The sequence below is a fragment of the Battus philenor genome, unplaced genomic scaffold, assembly GCF_028537555.1.
Source record: "Battus philenor isolate CCGP_79_NKW_IND1 unplaced genomic scaffold, ilBatPhil1.0.hap1 SCAF_26, whole genome shotgun sequence".
NCBI classification, from domain to species: domain Eukaryota; kingdom Metazoa; phylum Arthropoda; class Insecta; order Lepidoptera; family Papilionidae; genus Battus; species Battus philenor.
The window spans coordinates 2,676,826-2,699,905 of NW_027181689.1; the positions used below are offsets into that span (position 1 = coordinate 2,676,826).

A 23,080-nucleotide genomic window follows, 5' to 3' on the forward strand; every position below is an offset into this window, starting at 1 on the left:
GAAAGCACTCCAAGAGACCGAAGGCTTTGCAGAGTTTAGCGGCTAATATGCAGACCTTGTTGAGGTCCACATTGGCGAGGTAGCGCGCGAGGGCTTTGAGCTCCTCAGCAGGCGAAGAGAACTTTAGTGCTACTGTATTCGCCTAATAGAGTTAATATAGTTCTATTTAAACCGCACCTATGTAACCTAAGTAACAAATAAATTTCAAGATGTGTTTACACATAGCTAATTTAGTTTAAAGATGAGTATTATAATTTAAGATGATGGACAAAAAATGTAAACGCAATTATGTGCTTGGTTTTTCCTATAAATTGTAACATGCCAAGCCACAGAATAAACACATAAGCAAAAATACGCTAAATCACAGATTTAATAAAAATAAATCCTAAAACACTAGTCCTTTTTTTTTCACATCTGTTGTTTTTATTATAATGTTGTGAGTAGTAAATTTTGAACATTATTATTTTTTTATTATTACGATCTATATTCCACACTCATTAGTCTGTTGTTTTTACATTTACGTTTAATATTTCAGAATTTTTTTCTGCTCACGTTTTTGCATGTTACAGTGTTCACTGAACCTTTTTTCCAAAATTCCACAAATCTGTGTCTCAAAATTATAAACTATATAAAACTAAGTTGAAGTCAACTAATTATAATGATAATTATTTTTGTTTTTGTATATTTATTATACATCAATGTACAGTTTTTAAAATTATGGTCCATGCGGCCACCTCCTTATCCTTATTTCATATTGCCATCCTCAGATTGTACGCCAGTCTGTGCGAGATCGCATCTATGGAACACAAAACTGTACCATTATTGATACGACAACTTTTAATGTACTTTCAACTTATGAGTACAGTATAACAAGAGATAATAGCAGAGCAAAGGAAATCGTCGGCATCGTGAAAACGATATCTCACTAATGAGATAAATTATGTGTGTTCTAGTTCTCGCTCTTTTCAGCGAATACAATACATCGCCTGTGCATTTATACATAAAAGGGTCTTCATTCATGCACAATTGTACGCATAAGGTTGGTTATAAGTAATACAAATCATCATTAACAAAGGTGATACATTTCTTGTTAAGAAACTTTTTATACGAATATATATATATATATATATATATATATATATATATATATATATATTCGTATTTTTTATTCTTTATTTTATTATTGACTTATTCTATTTTTTTATCACATTTTTCTTTAGGTTGTGATTTCTTAATACATTACTACACTTTTCTTATTCTATTTTTCCTATTATTATTAACTTTTACTTAGGTTACATAGGTGCGGTTTAAAAAGAACTATATTAACTCTATTAGGCGAATATAGTAGAACTAAAGTCCCCTTCACCTGCCGAGGTGCTCAAAGCCCACACGCGCTCGCCAATGTAGACCTGGACGAGGTCTACATATTAGCCGCTAAACTCCGCAAAGCCTCTGATCCCTCGGAGCGCTTTCTGTGTATTGCGGAGCATATATATATATATATATATATATATATATATATATATATAATGGAATCAGGCGTTACCTCGCGGAAGTCCATCCTAAGTATGAAAAGGACAAATATTTAGCCACTTCCGCACATGCAGTGTGACTCTGTGTTTGGCACTAATCGGTGTAACATAACTCCTGAAGATGCCTCATGGAGGGATGAAACACGTGTTGAGTAATTTGGCGGTGGCGGTTGTGTGATTCGCATTGTTTGCCGCATACGCATTTATCAGCGGGCTGGCGGGCGGTGCACTTTATTGCACGACTACCATTGCATGTGCGGAAGTGGCTAAATATTGGTCCTTTTCTTACGAATATATTTACTTGGAAGCAGAGAACTCTGCCTAAAATTAGTAAATATAGTCGATAATAAAATAGAATTACGACAGTAACTCGGGTTCGATCTCCCTGAGACATTGTATTTATTTTAATACCACTGCAGACCGCTACAAAAATGTCGAATTAAAATCAACTAGCTGGATCTCTAAACTTAAACAAACGCGACACGTATACCTACACACTTTTTGAAGTGAGTAGTGGCAGCTCAGCGGTGAATGATTGAGATTTTCGATCATAGATCGCGGGTTCAATTCCTTTTATACTTCACACTTTGTGCATTAATTTTATAGGATTGCTCTTGAACAAGCTTCCAGCGGATCTTCTGCGTACCATAATACTACACTGCAATTGCCAACCCGCCTGCTAATCGTACCTATTATTGTATATCCCCACAGATATTTTTGCAGACGATGTTAACACAAGAATATAATAATGCCAATGTAGATATTTCATCCAACTTTAACATACGGATTTACAAAAAGAAAATAAAATCCTATTTATAAAACATAAATGAAATACATTTTTATACCGTAGACACAACCGTGAATATTTAGAGTTCATTGAACTATAAGATACAGATGATTAAATCGTAATCACTTGCGCTAGTTCAAGAACATCCTGTAGTTTTTAAGACAATAAAACAGGTGACCTTCGTCCGCAGCGATCGTTAACAACAGTTTTAAATTTCCGCTATACAAACTACTTTTGATCTGTTTTGTATTAAGCAGCACATGATTTATAGCCATAGACAACTCTGTTTATATTCGACGTCGAACGATGCCAATCTTTTATGGATTATTCATCTAACTCAGTCCTCCCGGATTATGTATCCGCAAACTATATCACGGATTAACCTAATGTAACTTTTATGTATTTTCTTTTAATTTAGCCATATATTTAAAAAAAAAATTCAAGTGTCAACATTTTACCTAAAATCCAGAACTTTTGAATAGGTATAGAATTAGTCATATCAGCACTTAGACGGCCGCTGCAAGGTATAGGCTTCACCCAAATATATCTGTAGGGTATATACCATTATCGCCACGCTAGGCAGGCGAGTTGGCGTTCACAGTGATACAATACTACGCAGAAGATGCTGCGTCGCATTCTTTGGAAACTTTTTTGTGAGCAGTGGCAATCTTAAATAATTAATGCACGAAGTGTTAATTATATAAGACTGGAGACTAAATATTCCGGAAATAGAACCTGGAACCTACGATCGCAAGTCTCGCTCCTTACAGCTGGGCTACTACCGCGTAAATATTTTGTCGTTTCAGTCCATAGACAAACACTATAAAATATTTAATGGAATCAGGCGTTACCTCGCGGAAGTCCATCCTAAGAAAAAAAAGGACCAATATTTAGCCACCTCCGCACATGCAGTGGTAGTCGTGCAATAAAGTGCACTGCCCGCCAGCCCGCTGATAAATGCGTATACGGCAAACAATGCAAATCACACAACCGCCACCACCAAATTACTCAACACGTATTTCACCCCTCCACGGGGCAACTTCAGGAGTTATGTTACACCGATTAGTGCCAAATACAGAGAGCAACAACTCTCAGTCTCTCTAACTCAAAGTGCAGCGGGCTGGCGGGCGGTGCACTTTATTGCACGACTACCACTGCATGTGCGGAAGTGGCTAAATATTGGTCCTTTTCTTACACTACAAAAGTATCTATGGGGGATGCACCATAATCGCCACGACTAGGCAGGCGAGTTGGCGAACGCAGTGTGGTATAATGGTAAACAGAGGATGCCGCTAACGTTACTCTGAAAACTTATTTGTGAGTAATGGCGATCCTATGTAATTATCCCTTTCCTCACCGCAGTCCGTTTCGCCGAAATGACGCCACTGAACCGGGCATGTGCGCAGCGAAGTGCATATTACATGGCGGTAAGCTGATGTTCGAATTTTCTCGTTTGTGTTACATATTTAAAGATTTTACTGGTATATTAATTAAAAATACAAGTCAGGATAATTCTTAGTAATTATTTGACTGTGATAAATCTTAAAACAGAGATCTACATATAAGTTGACATTATGTTTTTTCGTTCATATTATATTTCCGTCTTTTGCCACTTGCACTGCAAACAACGCACCTTGTACTTCGATTCATTCCTACTGATTTATAAATTAAAAATAATATGTCTTTCGGGCACCCTTAGTAGATTATAATTGCGGTGATATTTTTTAACAGTTTTATTTAGTTCGACCCGTACGGAATTTGTTTGTTTGGGTCAAAATTAGAAATTGAAATTTAAGCACCTTCCCGTTGTCAGATTGATCTGAAATTTGGTACACACATTTAATTTTATTAAGATGACAATACAATATAATAAAATCAATAACATTATAAATCTAAGATGGCCGCTGATTCAAAATGGCGGATTACAGATTTTTCCTTAACCCCCTCAATATGGGTATCAAATAAAGGGCGCTACACTAGTAAAACACGATGATTATGTCAAAATTTAAAATTCAAGTTGGACGCCGTTCCAATATGGCGAACTAGGTACATATTTTTCCACAACCACCACAATATGGGTATCAAAAAACAAATAAAAATGCAATGTAAGGAACGGCAAATGGATGTCACCTAAATGCGTGGATGGATGCCGTCTAACTTCGGCGCTGGTAAAGGTTTAAAGGGTTAATGTACTAAATGTGAATTATATAAGATTGTATTCCGATAATCGAAGCTACGACCAATGATCACATGTCACAGTCCTTATCGCTGAGCTACCGCTACTCGATGGGTTATAGATCTATATGATATGCCTATCGACACATTTAGATGCAAGTCAACAGGACCTCATAGAATTTCTCTGAATATTCCCAGACCCTGGCCAGTCAATGGAGTGTCTACCTAAGCGATCTAAGAGTCAGGCCTAATCTAAAATAGATAACGTTCATAAAGGAGCTATTATTGAGCTATGCCACCTTAAAGTCGGTAAAGCTAAATGTGTCAACACGGCCTAAAAATTTAAGCCAATAATAAAAATAAGAAATTCGCATCTAATATTGATTTTTCGTGTACAGTATGAAATCTAAAGTGAATACAGTAATTATGGGTCACGTCCTTGGTAGCAGAAGTTTAACGCTTTAGATTGTATTGTTCTCGATGAGAAATCTGGACATCTGACGATTGTGCGATCGTAAAAATGTACAAATAAATAAAAAAACTCGTGCGGCCACGAAAACAGCAGATTTACTTTGAAATTTGGATCATTGTAATTGAGCATACAAATAATTTAATTTCCATCTACCGTCGAATAGATAACACGTAATTTAAAAAAATAACGGTTTGCAATAGAAATGTACATACAAAGTAATAGAATTACACAATTAAATGTAACTAATATCTACATAATATAATCACGTCGCACTTGTCATCATTTCGCTTAGAAACTTCTGATGAAAATGTTGAGTTTAATTTATTTTAAATTCTGTCTAAAAGATCTTCGAAACAGATTAAAAACTTTATACATAAAAGGAATTTTTATAATATTAATTTTCCTGAAAAAATATTAATTCACTAAATCAGTTCGATTGACGCTGTCATCTATGGTGGAAGCCTCCGTCTCTAATGGACGTCCAACAGAAGAAATGATGATACTAATGTTAAACTGATTGTAAAGCAAACCGTGATTGTTTTTCCATTCGATATTATCTGTAATATTGTACATAAAAAACCACCACAGAACGTATGTGATGTCGAAGAAGTCTGATATAAAGGCTAATCTCTTTCCTAGTCAGTATAAATCATCAACCGTAAAAATAAATTTCAATTTAATTCATTTTTGTGATCGTATTTTATTTTTCTCAGGCAAAATGAACAATTTCACCCGATTGCAGAAACTAGAATATCGTTCTATATTTACGAGATTTATACCTCGTTACCCGCGATTCTCGTGGCCACACAGCACGAAGAATCTTAACGAAACAGATATGAGTCGACGCTTGCACATGTCTGATCGCTGAACAAACGTTCGCCGGTGCCCGGTTGCTACTATGAATTAAATTATTTAGTTTTATCTACATCAAAAGGACTTTACATCGCTTTCAATATTTCAATATTTTGCTGTGTATACTGCCGGTTGATATGATGATATGATCTAACATGATCGAACTTTGTGTAATATGTATACCATTTACACAAATGGTGTGTATATATATATATATATATATATATATATATATATATATATATATTATAAAAATACACTACCATCCTTTGATAAATAAAATATTAATTATTGATCATCATCATTACAGCTGTAAAACATCCTCCACTGGACAAACCTATGTCTAGCAGTACATTTAATGGTTTTTTTTTATGACCCCCGCTATTGGGAGCCTCTCGTACCCCTATTTATGGTGGGACAGGGACTTTATTTGCAATTTATTTTTTCACATAGTTTTTTATTTTCTTTTTCTTCTTTCGAACTTTATTGTCTCTTTCGGTCTATTATCTATCTTTCATGCTACAGTTCTTCTATCTTTCTCTTTTGCTCTGTTCAATCTTTCATTCTTTCCTCTTTTGTTATTACATTTTTCGTTTTAAATTTTTTTTTTTATTGTACATTTTTATTTTACATTATTATTACTTATTCTATAATTATTCTCTATCACAGTTTTATGTATCACTTTGGTTCTATTTTATCCTTTTTTTATCTATTTTCTATTTATTTATTGTGTTTGCGTTTTGTTCCTTTCAATGGCACATTTTGCAATTGTTTTGCAGAGGGCTATGAATGAGTTTTTATCTATTCCGCTTATCAGGGAGGCAATTGACTCCTCCCTGATTTTTACGCCAGACCGGCACTCGAATTCGAGCCGGAGTCCCCCGAATGCGGGACACTTGGCCACAAGGTGGATCACAGTCTGGTCCACGCCCGGTTCACAGTAGCACGAGGGGTCCTCCTTGAGCTTGAACCTGTGAAGGTACTCAGAGAACCCCCCGTGCCCCGTGAAGAGCTGGGCCAAGACCGCGTCCACCCCGATTTTGCGGAGCACGCGAAAGGACTGCGTGGCATTCGGGAAAAATATCCTCGTTACCGAGAGGGTATGCTGCTAGCCGATTTAGACTTTGTGCAGTGTGCATCGTATCCCAGTTTCATCGAAGACATACGCACGAAGGGGACAATACCCGTGTAGGTGCATAGTGTAGTGTATGTTATGCGAATCAAGGACTACTCCGAGGTCGGGAGCGACACGGGCCTCTCTGGATCGCCCTCGCTTGAACACGGGTCAGGCGGGCGCGGCTGCCGTATCATGAGTATTAGTGTGATGAATGTTCGGTGCATCGTGCCCGACGGGGGCTCGATGTGAGCGTCCAGCAATAGATGTCTTAGGAATGCATCCTGTAGTTTATAGTTGCAGTCGTTCGATTAATATTAAACGCCGGTGAGTGAATTGATATATTAAATACCTTTTTACAATCATTACTGTCTTGCTTCTTCCGTGTATGTTTAGTTACTTGAGTCTATTATTTCTCTTTAATAAAACAATAAATGTAAATTACATCTGTATTTTGAAATGACGTACGGGTAAAATATCACATTTAATATAAGTTTATACAGAGGCATTACTTCGCCAATTCGGAAATATCGATATAAAAAGGCCCGACTCCAATTTCCCGTGGGAGCCTTCAACCTAAGTTACGTAAAGGTTTAGGATAAATCATTCGCTCTACTTTCACAATCTCACGAAATGTAAATGCCAATAATACCGTTAAAGCACGATTTACAGAACCCTCTAAACAATAAACACGGAAACCTAGGATCAAGAAGTGTCGTAAATACACGTGACCTTGAAGTTATTTATAGATTTTTGTGTACGGTTCTCGGAAATTCTAACCGAGTACTGTCTCTAACTTACTAGAACCTTATCCGCAGTATGAATAGGTTTACTCCCCATGTAGACAGTTCAGTGTTGTTTTTTTGAGTTATAAGATTAAGATGTACGATCAGTGATACAAAGTAACTATTTGGTAAGTTATTTGGTCAGTGATTTCTTGAACAATTTGGAAGTAAAGTTTGGACCAAGCGGAAGTATACTTTGTGTTTAAGTAGGGTGACCATCTGATTTGTGAATAAAGAACTTCTCGTGAACCAGTCGTTTTTCACTCCGAGTCAGAACCCACAGTATGTAACAATACTATAGTATAAATCCAGACACAAAAAGCATTACTTAAGCAAAAAACAATATCTGTATTTAAGTAAAAATTATAGATAAAGAAATAATTTCTGAGACAGTAGTGTTATAAGTATAAATCACATGAAAAAAATTGTCTTTTGTTTTTAAATAAAAAAGTTATGACATTAAAAAACGCTGTTTACCTGTGGGCATTCAATTTCATTGGGTTTGAGTTGTGAGAGCATTCAAGACGATTGACCAAAACTTTGTTATAAAATAACTGTGTTCAAAACTTTTCTCAGCAACTAATATCTGATACGGATCGTAAAACTATTGTATCGCTCAAGTGTACCTTGGAGTCCAAAGAGCGGTCCACGAGAATGGACTTTAACTTGGTCTTCTTCGTAAGCCTTACTTTTTTTTCTTATTTTATCTGATTATACATGAGTAGTGAAGTCATCAAACTTTAACACATAGTCATCAAACTTAGAGTTCTGGAAGTCTTGAAAGAATATCTGATCTTAGGCAGTCACTCAAACCTAAAAATTGTGTTAATTTTTTTCCTGATAGATATTCTTAAGAACGCATTTATTTACAGGAATTTCTAGAAAATATTCAGCAAACAAAACCATTCGGCCTGACCGCTCAAAGTGCATACCCACTTTCGCATCTTGGAAATTATATATTTACCACAAGGTTATTTAATGTTTAATAAGTAAGTGTTTTTATAATATATACACACGCACTAATAGATATATATATATATATACACACCCACATTTCTTATGTCCTAAGTATTTACGTCAATAAAAAATATAATAAGTTGTATGTTCAACAGACAATTTTTTCATTTTTTCAAGTAAGCATGTACATACTTAAACCTTAACATTATACAGATATATAAAGAGCAACGACGGGTTCCGAATACCGTTCTGCTGAGATGTGCCGACCTCTTTTTAAATTAAATTTAGTAGTGTGACATATACATTATAATATAAATTTTAAATGAGTCAACAAAGTTATGAGTAGAATAGAGTTAAATATAGAGTTTAATGATCCGAAACATAATATTTATAAATATTTTTTTTTCAGATAGCATCGCAGCAAAATAGATACACAAAAGAACTGCCAAGTCACGTGATAGATTTCAAAGCAACGCTCACGACCGACTGATCTAAGAAGAACACAATGGGAGCAATAAATTACAACCACGAAAATATTCGAGCAAACGCAGACGTTTGCATATGGTTCGATAGCAACGAGCTCGATGACGTCACGGAGACCTTATATTTAGATGTCATAAAATGCAGAGTTCCCAAGTAGGTTAAATTAATTGATAAGCAAAACAGACCTTGGTTATATCCTCCGCGAGCACAATGCGCAACTTACTATGACAGCAATATGCGACTCAAGGAGAAGTTTTCGCGGTCACATTATTTCTCTACTGTAACTAATGTAGGGCGACCATGAAATTTATTGTATGATACATCCAATTAATTAGATAGTCTGTACTATATCGCTAATATATGGGTTGTTGAATTTTAAAAATATTGTAAATATATGTCGACTTGATAAAACTCTAGAAAACTAACGCAATCTAACTGCAAGGCCAAAATTTTGCTCAGATATATCTATTGGGGAATATAACATGATCGCCACGCTTGGTAGGCGGGTTAGCGATCGTATTGTGTTATTATGGTACACAGAGGAAGCTACTTCCCGTCCTCTGGAAACATTTTAGTAAGCAGTGGCATTTCTATGTAATTAATGCACACAGTGTGAATTATATAAGATTATATTCTGGGAATCCGCTAGACTGCCCTGGGTTGCCCTCGTCATAACCTTGCAGATTGGCAACTTGAAGTGGCAATGAGTAGGCTTGCACGCATAGTTAATGGCCGATGTGACCATACGGTTCTGGAATAGAAACCACGGATAAGCGGTCACATGACCTTGTTAAGGTCCTCGGAGGACGTTGGATGCAGACCGCTTTCTACTAAGCTTGTTAAAAGTATATGAGGAAGGCCTATATCCAACAAGGGACATCATGCGGCTGAAATGTCACTTATAATTATAAAGTTGTGGGATTCTTTCCAGGTCTTAAGGTAGTAACAACACGAAATCCGAAGTACATGTGTGTATATTCATCATAGCTTTGCCCGTTTTTATATAGACATAAATGAACAATTTATTTCTGTTGAATTCCCCTTTTTGATGCGCCGCTGACGATAACGTAATGTTTCTCCTACAAAATATAATTAGAAAAAGTAAATCACGAGGTAAATTTCTTTCCAAATCTATCTACACCCGTATGTAATTAATCAAATAACAATTAACTGTAAATACATGTAACACATTATAAACACGTGGTTTTATGAGGTTTGGACTACATAATGTTTCTGAATTAAGTGACCGAGGACATGACAATTTGTGGTGACCCTTGCGAACATAAGAAGAGCGCTGCACACGTTGCAGGCCGTTGCAGCTAGTTAAGCCAATTAGAGTGCATTGCTGTGAGACTATCGTTAACAGTTTAGTGTTTGTTAATTTTTATATGAATTTTAGATATTTACTGTAAATATTTAAATAACTGTAACATATTATTACAGGCTACAGAAATAAAGCTTAATATTAACGGTAGTTCACAATTGTTTCTAGCCCTAATTAATAATTAAGAAAACATTTCCAACAATACTGTAATTCGAAGGCTTCTTCTTTTCAGCCGATGGACACCCACTGCGAGGCTAAGGTCACCTGAAAGGATCGCCACGATGACCGATCCTGCGCTGCATCCAGCGACTTTCCGGGACCTGAACTATGTCGTCGGTCTACCTATTGAGGGGACTGGTCTAACCATGTCGCGTCTACCGCCTCGTGGTCGCACTCGAGAACCTTCCGGCGATGTGCTCTGCCCTCTGCTACTTCATTCGAGTGAAAATGTTTTCATTCGAAACCTATTTGGCTTTTATTATCAGGATTTCTTTCAAACATATCTGGCTGCTAATAAACTAGATATTTAATACAGTACGTTTTAGACTGATTTAAGTTAAACAAATATTTGACCTATCTCTATTATACATGTATTTTGCCCTTTAATATATCCATTCATATTAAACACAGAATAATAGATTGAAGTGCTACAAAACTTTAGTTAAAAATGCATGGAGTAGCAATTACACACGAAGAGAACTCGCTGGAGCCGCGAGAGAATTGATTAGAGCGTTCGTCTCTGTGACATGCCAGGGTTGACACTTGAAACGTGAACGTGAAGATATGCAAAATTGTTTGAAAAGTTCCAACAGGTCTCGTGGTTTTCAAAATTTTTCTTTGCAACACCGGACTACAAAAATAAAAGAAATACGAATTATATTTGAATACAGTAGCATGAGAACCTTTCGAGCTCCAATATCCATCTTTTACATGAGAGACGTTATAACGTTGCATTCACCTACCAACAACAGTCTGAAACGGCACAACGTGCACTGCCCACAGCTACTTAAGACGTGTTATTCTTTGAATTACGTCAGTGACCTTGGTTCTTTGACGGATCTCCTATGCTGATTCGATCTCGTGTCGAAGCTCTGATCATAGTCCTATCCATTGTTCTCTAGGTGGCGACCACGGGCCAGAAGACGAGGCATGGGTAGACCTCCCGCTAGTTCGGTCATCGTGGATATCTTTAGAGAGAAGGCAGAGAGGCTATGATTTGCAGTAGGCTATAGTCTAAAATGATAACTACTAATGCGTACAGAAAAGTTCTACTATATAACCTAATTTTTATACTAAACCTCTAAGTATGTATCGCCGTCCCAACTGAATATTGACAATCGCCTTTGTGATTTTTAACTGTTTTTCTTTCAAATATTTGCAATATACAAGTTCCAATACACCTCATCAATTTTTACTTATAAATTTCTGGCTAAAATGGCGAAGATAGGCAAAGATATCTTTTTTTTCTCTAAATAAACAAGATAAAGTAGAAAAATTATACGATATAAGTAAAATCTTTACTCCTATACGCCATACTAATAACAGATACAATTATGTTCTTGTTAATATTTTCACTACTTTGCAGATATAATTTTTAAGATATAACCAATCTACAGTACTTGGCGGTAAATATTGCACATCGACCTTTGGAAAGAGCGATTGGCTAATTTCGGCCAATTGTCTCTTTCCAAAGGTCGATGTGCAATATTTATCGCCACTGTACGACCCTGTCCGGCGCAGCCCTTGATTAAATCGCACCAGCTTAAACCGTAGCTAAAAACGGTAGCGAACTTTTAATTAAACCGGGACCTCTGAGCTTTAATTAAAAAGTAGCTTTTATCTTAGGTAAAACAAAACCATGTGCGCAGTATTTATAGCACAAAATAATTATTAATTAGATTCATATGAATTAATTATCATAGCTGTGAAACCTACAGGGTTAGTTATTTATTATAAGTGTAAAATCTTTAAAAGTGTGCAACTCTGTGTTGCTTTAGTACGGCAAGCGCATAACTTGGACAGAAGCTGGATGCTTCTAACCAGTTCTATTAGTAATCTGTGTAGGAGGCTTATATCTAGCTGTGGACGATCAAAACATTGACATATATGAAACAAATTAAAGCATAATTAAGAATATAGTTCCTAAACAGATAACAAGATAGAACCATATTTATTTTTAATAAAACACATTTGAAATGAAGGCGAAGTAATCAGAAAACGCATTGAAGAAAATATCACACGGGAACCGGGTCGTTAGAGCAGTGGAAACAATTAATTAGAACGAACAGACGGCGTACGCGCATACGCTGAGCATATTAGACCAATTAGGATCGAGCCCGGCCGGCGAGATTGAGTTGTGAGATGATTGGGCCCGCACAGTTCCTTTAACAAATTTGATTTTTGAAGATTTTCCATTCATGCCGCGTGGCGCGTATACCAACACTCTAAAAATTCAAAACAAGTCATTTAAGATGTATGCTTTACACTTTTTCAATACTACAAAGATATAATTAGCCGGGAAAAAGTAATAAATTTTAATACGAATTACGTACGCGCATACTTGAAAATTATTTATATTCGAGCCTACAATTCATTTGTTTAAGAATCCGAACTGCAAATGGCCTGAACGGAAAGTGCAGCGGGGGCCGTATACGCCCCATGGCATGAAATGTGTAGAATATCATATACCATAAACACAAGAAATCCGTTATTATAATTATTATATATACGTTTTTTAATTTCATTTTTATTTATATATACAGGTTGATTGGTTACAGGTGGTTTTAAGAGGTGAATGTATGACCTCATTTATCATCAAAAAAACTTTAGTTTTTACACATATTTCTAATAACCGTGCGTCACTATGAAATGTGTCAATTTAATTTCCTTTTTCAATAGGAATACGACAGGCCAATTAGTCCTCACAGCACAAAGTCTACACGGATAGATAGTAAACAATTATTTATTTTAATATGTAGTAATCCGAATTTTTCCAACTATTTTTCTTAACCTTACCTTTATAAATTTTTTTAATGGAGGGCTCTCGTACCTCTAACTTATTCTTGGGTTAGGGACTTTCGTTTATTTTTAATTTTTTTTATATAGTATTTTAATTTCGCGCTCTTCAGTCGTTGCTCATATCATATTCTACTTTTCCCATTCATTTCATACATTTTCCTTTCATTCGACTATTCTTTCTTTTCCTCATATCTTAACTATTACAATTCTTGTTTTAATTTTATTTCTCACATTTGGTCTATTCTATGTTTACTTTTTTTACAATATTGTTTTGTTTACTTCTTAATTTATTTGCCTATTTTACCTTAACTTTTAATTCTATTTATCACCTGTATGTATTCCAATTTTTCTGCAAATTTTTATGAACTCTGGACGTATCTCATCATTTTCGAATAGCGAAGCTTTGACTAAAAATTACCTCCTTATAGCTTTTAAACCTATAACCTAACAGCTGAAATTTTAATTAATTGTAAATATTTTAAGAAATATTTTCTGGGCCCATTTAAGACCAGCATTGCGGCTCGAGACTACGTCCAGTTTTGTATTTACATCATTACTACATTTCGACGAAACACATGAATTAACTTTTTTAATGTATCTGAATTTGTAAATAGAAATTATTGTTTGAACTGGCAGTAAATAAAATGGCTTATGTAGGTAACAAAATGGGTACTTATAACCGTAATGGTGGTAGTTTCAATTTCGGTCGACTAGGTGCTTCGCAGAGTTATTTCTATCGACAAACAAAAACGCAATGTATATTTTGGTGACATTGAAAGATTTAGACCTGACCAGTTCAATATTTTATTATTTTTGGCCCCTTTTTTTGGACCTCTTTTTCCCCTGCCGTATGTTGGACAAGGACGTTACAACTCGGGTAAAGGTTTTTTTTTTATTTTGTACTCTTTTTTCTCACTTTCTACTTTCATCCTTTACTATTATTTGTATTAAGGGGACCGAAAAGTAATATCACTTTCTTAAGTTAAATTCATACGACTAAACTTTAACAAGTGTTTATTTCTGATCAACAATATATTTACCTTCGTTATCAACAACCTTTTGACATCTAGTATACGAATCAATGCCGGAGCGGTTAAAATCAATCGGTTTTTCTGTAGAATATGTTGACAGAAACGAAATTACTTTCCGGTCCTCCTAATATTACAATTTCTATGTCCTTCACAATCTCTATCTTTCTTCACATTAGAATCGTCTGCCATGATGAATACTTCATACTTTTGACTGAATTTTTCTATTTAATTTTCATTTTATTTTTAGTTGTAATTTTTTTATTTCAAGGTTTATTTTAATACAATTATAGCTATTTTAATACCTTTTCTTTTGTCATATTGCTTCGTTCATGACTAAATAAATCCGTTAACTCTCTATATAATACGTATGTGTTTATTGTAAGACAATAATATGTATTTGACAAGGTGATGAAATTTGGAAGTATTTTTGACCCTGCCAAAAACCAAAACACATTCTTCTCAATCTGGAGAAGGAAAAACAATGATCGAGTCGTTCTTTATTCGGACAGGCATGTAACGGTTGTTCTCAAACAAGAAAACAACATGTGTTTTTCAATGTAACAAATGTACCTCCATGTAACTTTCAGAAAATGTAATAAATAAAACTAAATAAACCTTCACGTAGAGTCATATATTTAAATGAAAAATTTATTGTAATATTGTTAAATGATTAAAATAAAATGCATTCATTTTTAATCTTATTACGAGAGGTAACTCTTAATATCACATCTAGTTCTAGAGTCGATCAAAACTTATCTTCTCTTTTATTAAGCGTTCGATCAGAGCCTGTTAACTTGAGTGATGGTTCAAAACGCGCTTTATCTGTGAACAGCCCACAACATTTAGGCGTATTTTATTTATGTTCACATTTACGGATATCCTAAATACAGTTGTTAATGTAATACATTTCCAAGCTTTATTTATTTAAAAATTTTCACTGTGATATGATTTTTTACGAGTTTTGTTTTAAGTAACATTGCAACCGACAGTCATTTCTTTTATAAGTAAGAAAAGGACCAATATTTAGCCACTACCGCACATGCCGTGGTAGTCGTGCAACAAAGTGCACCGTCAGCTGATAAATGCGCATGCGGCAAACAATGCGAATTACACAACTGCCACCGATAATTCACTCAACACGTGTTTCACCCCTCCACGGGGCATCTTCAGGAGTTATGTTACCCCGATTAGTGCCAAACACAAGCTTTTTCTTTCATATTTATGGGACATTCTTAATTGAAATACTTATTTACTTTCATATTTAACAATAATAATTTTTGCATATTTACATAAGTTTCTATTTTATTTTAGTATTATTTATTTCACATTAGTGTTTTTTATTTTTATTCCTTTAATTTCTTACCCGACTTGTACTATTTTCACCTTTATTACTATTAATTAGGTCCTCAATTATCGCTTTGCAACATTTAAGTAACGCAGGGCTGTCTTCGTCACTGTTTATTGGTGAGGAGATGCTATCCTCACCAATATTTTTTTCCTAGCAGGAGCTCGGGATCGCATCGGATTGCTCCGAATGCAACCGAATGGTTCATGACAAGGAGCCGGTAGACGCGGCGTGGATAGGTCTCCCATTAGGTGAACCAATGACATAGTCCAGGTCGCAAATCACTGCCCGTAGCGCAAAGCTGTCGTAATGACTATCTTTAAAGCCTATGTCTTGCAGTGAGTTTCTATTGGATGACATGATGTTGATGACAATGATAGTCATTTACCTGCTAGAGCAATTAAAGCAGATCTACATTAACTGTCCCGCAAATAAAGTACAACTCCACGCACTGTGACAGAGTTTAATCGAAATGCGTGACAACCGGCTGTCCGCGGGGCGATGTTGCGCGTCGACTAATTAGATATTGCTGCGTCATTATTTTTTGTAAACAATGCTATACACTGACCGCTACTTCCTTTAAAGGCCATTAATTACAAGGCATTACCATAAAAAACTATTCTTTTTTTTAGCCGCAAGAGAAGACAATTTTTTATATATTTCGGGGGGGGGGGGGACATAAGCCGAAATGATGATGGAGATGAAAATCCCTTATGTGCGGTTTAACCAATCTTTGCAATTCAATACACATTATGAAACTATATATACATATCTATCTCTATATATATATATGTATATGTATATATATGTATATATATATATGTATATATATATATGTATATATATATATATGTGTGGATTACTAGACTGTTAAACCGAGGTAACATAATGATTTAGTAGAAACTTAAGACAATTGTGGTGTTGTACTAATGGTGTGAATTATAAATGTCCCATAAATCAACGTCAATCCGTAATCGCTGTCAGGGCAAATAATAGCTAACCATAGAAAATTAATTTTAAAAATCTATGACATATGTTATTAAAAATTTTAAAACTTGAATGAAGTAAAATTTTGGGTAGTTTGACAAAAACTGCTACATACAATACAATTTTTGTCTATCATTTACCAACAGTAACATTAAAGACTCGACTATTATTGTTATTTTTTTATTCGACGATTATTTTGTATTTAGTTATAATTAGATTTATTTTTATTTTAATTATAATTTTAATTCTGATAATAATTTAGATAATAAAATCGATCCCAATTGTAACATAAATATGGGAACCTACCTGAAATAAAAACATAATATTGTTTCATATTTTTTAGAGTAGAGATTAATTAAGATATAGTACAAGTAGGAAATAGTATAAACCTGTCTTGCTAAAATAGATTTCTGAAGTGTTAACAATAGAACAAACTACAGGACTACCTTCCTCATCACCCACTTCAACATGACATTTAGAAGACACTATGTTTAACATAGCCATTGCTAATGATGAAGAAACAAGGAAGAAACCTGGTACATACAACTTACAATATATATCCAGACTTTACAAGACCTCTACCTAAGTGTTTGTGATGGATACACCCATATCCTTTTTCAGAGACACTCAATTTGAGGACAACATTGCATGTGCTCTTATATTTCTAAAACTATCACCAAAATAGAAATTCAGTCTTAAATAAGTTTATATAATTAAGATATAAAAGTTCTGCAAGACATTAACCTCCTCCCAGAATGTATTTATTCTATTTTTTATTTATTTATCATGATAACAAAATCATCAAATTTAATGTTTCACATATTTAACATTGAAATAACCACAAAGGTTTAACATTATCTGTTGGTTTGTTGTTAACATTATCTTAATCAGTATAGTTTGTATATTAGTAGTACAAAATACTTGATTGCTCTTACCTATAACATTGAAAATATATCTAAAAGTAAATAGTAATGTACCCATGGTTAAAAAGGTTGTTTTGTATTTAAGTATTAACAGATAGTATCCTTAGACTCAAAGTCCCGTTTTGTTAGTCATCACATGCTCACATATTTAAATGGGAAATAATTTGAAAGCTACAATATACCAGTTTATTTTTTATATGTATTTAGTCAAACTTACAAAAAAAATCAAATTAAATAATTTCAACACCTATAACCGTCATGCAAACTTTAATACATTATTTTAAAATGTAATCGAGTTAACAAAAATCAGAATGAATATGAGTGCTCAGGTGTTCGCTACAAATTAGTGCTAAAAATCTTTATTTAAAACACTATGATTAATTTGACAGAATTTCAGTAATGATGCAAGCATTTAAAGATATGGTAGTGAGACCATGGTGGTAGTAGAAGTGCTAACTTTATGTTGCTAGATAGATATCTGACTAAATTAAACCGTCAATAATTTATATATTTAATTTACTAGGATGTACTCCAGTGCATCCTCTGTAATGGCTAGCGACTAATCTACATTTTTCCGTCATTACAAATTAATTGACATCTGTATCAAAGTAAAATTTGCAATCTGTGTTATTTGTTAAAAAAAAGTTTACAACTATTGGATTTTTTTCTATTTAAATTGTAACATATTGTAAATCTTCTAGTCATTAATAACTCTTTTTTTTTTCTGGGACAGAACACTCAAAAGGCAGAAATATCTATAAATTGATTATCTATTAAGTTTTGCTTCTATAAACTAACTTTGCCATGTTATGAATATTTTGATGTATAATCTACAACATAATAACAGTAAAATTTACATTACTTATACAGAATTCATATGAACCTTCATATTACTCAATTTTAGTGTCATCAATTTTACCAATTTATTGAATAATTTTTTGCGTCTGCACATTGAAAGATATAAATGCTTATAGGAATTACCTAATGTTCAAACTTGAAAGAGTTGTTGGAAAATAAAAAAACAGTCATATAAATCTTTGTTTCCATGAAACCAAGAAAAATGTGTATAAACATATTTAAAACACTCTTTAAGTAAACTGAGTTAAATTATGGTACCTAAAATATAAAATGTGATTAAAATAAAGTCAGATAAAAGAAGCAAAATAAACATTATTAGTTCAGTGTTTATAGTTTGTAGCATTAATGAGTAGTATATGTAATGGCAAAATATTTCAGGATGCTTCAATCAACAAGTATATTAAATTAAATTTAAAAATGGCATTCATTTAAAACATTGAATAATGTAAGACTAAATAAAATCTACCAGGTTATATTTTACAAGCTTGAACAAGATAGTTTGCAATTCATTGCAAATGAAGGTAATAGAATGTGGGTAGACTTTAATACGAGATGACATTTGTAAATTGTATCATTGCACAAAACTATGTCATCATTATTCTTTAATTATAACCTTGCAATGTATAATCACAAACATACAAGATAGTTACTAGATTATTGAACATAAATTAACAAAACAATTTAAGTTAAAGAGAAATAGAATCAAAACTTAATATCAATAAATATCTTTTCATGGTTAATTATAAATAAATAAAATAAGATAATTAAATTTATATAATTAAATTATTTTAAAGGTCACCTTTTAACAATTATTATATCCAAAGGCGCCTTTTTAAGATGAAGCTACAATATTATTTATAAATTAATTTTTTTTTTTAAAGTAAATGGTATAGTTTTAAATAAATTGCAATTTTTTTCAAATAAAATGAGGGTTAAGTTATAACGACATTTATTTATTAAATTATTGGACGTAAGTATTTACTTATGAATATAGCAAGTTGACATATGCTCTCAGGCTTATTTTTATTAAGGTACGAAAGTTTTAAGGTTCTAGTAAGATTCCAAGTAGTTAAACAAACTTTAAACCTCGTAAACCGGTCTCACTTATACAGTTGATTGTAAGTTATTATCAATGTCAAAAGAAATTACCTCATAAATAGGCTATTCACTGGACTTTATCAATCATTAAACTAACATATAAATCACTATTCAAATTTAAAAGACCAATACACTGAAAGATTTATGAGTTTTGACTATTTCTAATAAGAATAACGTGATATAGTTTTTAGTATCACCGTCTGACATGATCAAGTGAATAAACAGTTAGCTTACCCTTATCATACACCTCGGGAACACAAGCGATGATAACACATAATCACACAAATGTCTACACTAGATAATTAGAAGGAATAATAACGATAAAATAAGAAAAACATGTAAACTTAACTTGCAATGACATACGACAAAACATACGTGATCGACTCGCTCCCGTGCTCCCGTGTCGCACTAAGGCGCGCCACTGCGGCGCAGGGATACCATTACTTTATTTTATTTACCCGAGTGAAGCTTATGCAAAATTTGTGTAAATAAACGTAATGAACTAATAACTTAATTTAAATGAACAGAACTCTGAAATAAATCTTACATACAAATTCATATTATTCCATATTCATTTCATCAAAATATAATATAAATACGCTTAAGTACTTTGCAAAACATTTTCATTACACTTATATATCTAACCCTCAAAATTGTCGATTTATAGGTGGAGTGTATATCGACTATATTCATTATTCATCATTTTATTAAATACGAATCAAAAAAATGTTTTTCTCTTAATTTTTTTTAAAACTTTTTACTATAAATTACTCCTAATGTTTTTAATTGCTACTTCAGAATATATTAAACAATAAAGATTTGTTACAAAAATTTGACTGGGTTGAAAAATAATTTTAATTTTTAATCCTTGTTTTTTGTAAGGGCAATTAATTTTTACCCAAAGTGAAAAATTAATGGCGGGAATTACGTAATTCAAAACTATTACGGTTTTGCAAAATTATGATAATTTACCATATCGCTAATCTCTTTACATAAAGTAATACAGTAATTAATTTCACTGATTTCAGTCACAAACAATTACTAAAAAACATTCATGGTAGGTATAAAAATCCTTCGGAAATCTGTTGATTGTTTCCACAGAAAAGTTTTTTCCACTTGAACATTTTTAAAGATCTTTTTATTGTTACAGACTTACTACTTATAAATTAATATGTAATTTCACAATTTTTTTTAAAGATTCTTGTGAGCCTTTGCCATATCATAAATCTATTGGTATTGGCGTGCAAAGTTGCAATTGGATTTTGGTACATGACAATGTAGAGATTCTACCCTCAGTAGCCTCTACTGTGATTTAGTTCGGTTTAAATGAGAGATGTTAAAGTTTAATATAAAAGACAGAATTTGAAAATGAGTAAATTTTATTTTGACAAAAAACAATATTATTCTGGATTACAGTCTCTGTACACAAAAACATTTGTGAGCATTATATTGTTTGTTTATTTCAACCTATAAGGTAAGGGATCATCCCTTTGATGACGTCATCAGCTTCACGAGCTGTGAGGACTAATTGATATCAATAATCAAATAACAACTTACTTTAATGATAATGTGTACGTGAGATTAGAGTTACTGTTTATCTATACAGGTGAATCAAACTTTACATACAGTATGATTTTAACATATATTTCAAAAATCCACGAATATCCTTTGTTAAGATGCAACGACCATGTTTTGAAAGTTGAAAGATGGTATTTAAAATTTAATTTCTATTTCAATTGTTCATATCATAGCGTGAGAACGACTTTATCGACCCCTTTTGAATTTTTTAAATTTTCTTAAAAAGAAAAATAATATCATTGCGCGGAAACATGAAAAATTGTAAAAAAACTTGTGGCAGAATTTTTAATGGCATATAGAGTAGAAAAACAAAGTAGTCTGATATTGACAGGACATCAGATAGAACTACAAAAATTAAGCCTGGCACTGGCGGGAATATTGAAAAACTTTTAGTGATCCGACAGACTATTAAAACTTCACCCATCTGACTATACTGTCAAACGTCGAGCCGATATGGGCAAGCAAAATTTTAAACCAGCTTGGACGTTAACGAACTTGCGAGATGATTTTAAAGTATGAATGCTTGAAGTGACTGACAGGCGAATTGGGTCGCCATTGGCCACACGTATGCGTGCTTACTCGAACGTTTTTCACCGGGGTGACAGTTTGCTTTGAACTTCGTGCGTTTGACAGTTAACACACTGCAAGTTTTTATTTTCGTTTAACAGCGGCGTCGGCCAGTAATTCTATGATAAAAAATAATGAATATTTTCACATTTAATCAATAAATCAAGATCTTTATCGATAATTCTGCAGTATCTATGTTATATAAATTTATTGAGTGTATTAGAATGCGAATGATCAATAACTTTTGACAGTAAAAACTTATAGACGCATGTAATCAAGAAATCGAGTCCTTTGTCTCATATTTGATACAGTCTGAATGGAATTTTACTTGATGGAACAAATTATTTTTACCTGAAACTTGACTTCATTGACTTACTTTCTATAGGCAATGTATGTTCTGAACGGATAATTCTGTAAACCGTTCAGAAGGCTTTCACTGCAATATTAAAAAAATGTTAAAGAATGTTTGTGTGCTAAGGATTAAATGTAAATAACTTCATAGAAGACTCCTTGAGATTTGTATTCATCTTCAAGCTATTTCAATATTCATTAGATAACGTAATTTCATAATATTAAAAAAAACAACATAGTCCCCCTTAGTTTCTTAGGTTGAATAAAAAAAATTGTGTGATTAATATTTAGCATAATATATTTGTAAAATCATTTATGTCTTGTAGAACTTTTTTCTTTCAAAGCGCTAATTAGTGAGATTTACTAAATGATTAAAATGTGGTGATTATTTAGAGTATATAAATTTATAAGAAATAATCTGGTGATAGAAACTAAATAGAAAGTAAAAACTGGTCTACGTTAGAAGCCTTTGGCGTTTCTCCATCTCATACTCGGTGAAGCTGTAAATGTCAATAGGCAAACAGCATTAAAAGGCACAATATATAAAAAGAATAATTTTATGTCATGCCATGACTTGAAAATGACTTTACCCATTTTTCATTCTTAAATGTTCTTAATGTAAAAAAATTGCCCAGAAATTTCATATAAATGTGGAAAATAAAATCACTATGGTAACATTGTGCATTTGACAGTTCGTTATTAACTTCGCATGCTTGACAGTTTGCTTTGAGGTTCGATTTGATTATTCATAGCTAAAATATTACTTGTGCGGAATCAGCTGATTTATAATCATTTAGTTATTATGTTTTTTTTTTAGAGTCTATTTAAATATTAGACAAGTCT

The 23,080-nt window shown here is 33.2% G+C and overlaps 1 protein-coding gene across 1 annotated transcript in view; it reads right to left on the reverse strand.

Moving 5' to 3' along the window:
• Positions 1 to 20,127, reverse strand: part of Itpr (Inositol 1,4,5,-trisphosphate receptor) — a 118,154-nt gene extending 98,027 nt beyond the window's left edge. Inside the window, exon 1 of the mRNA XM_068768679.1 lies at positions 19,976 to 20,127. The gene's annotated coding sequence lies outside the window, so the exon portion shown is untranslated. The remainder of the gene's footprint in view (positions 1 to 19,975) is intronic.
• Between the last annotated feature and the right edge of the window lie 2,953 nt (positions 20,128 to 23,080).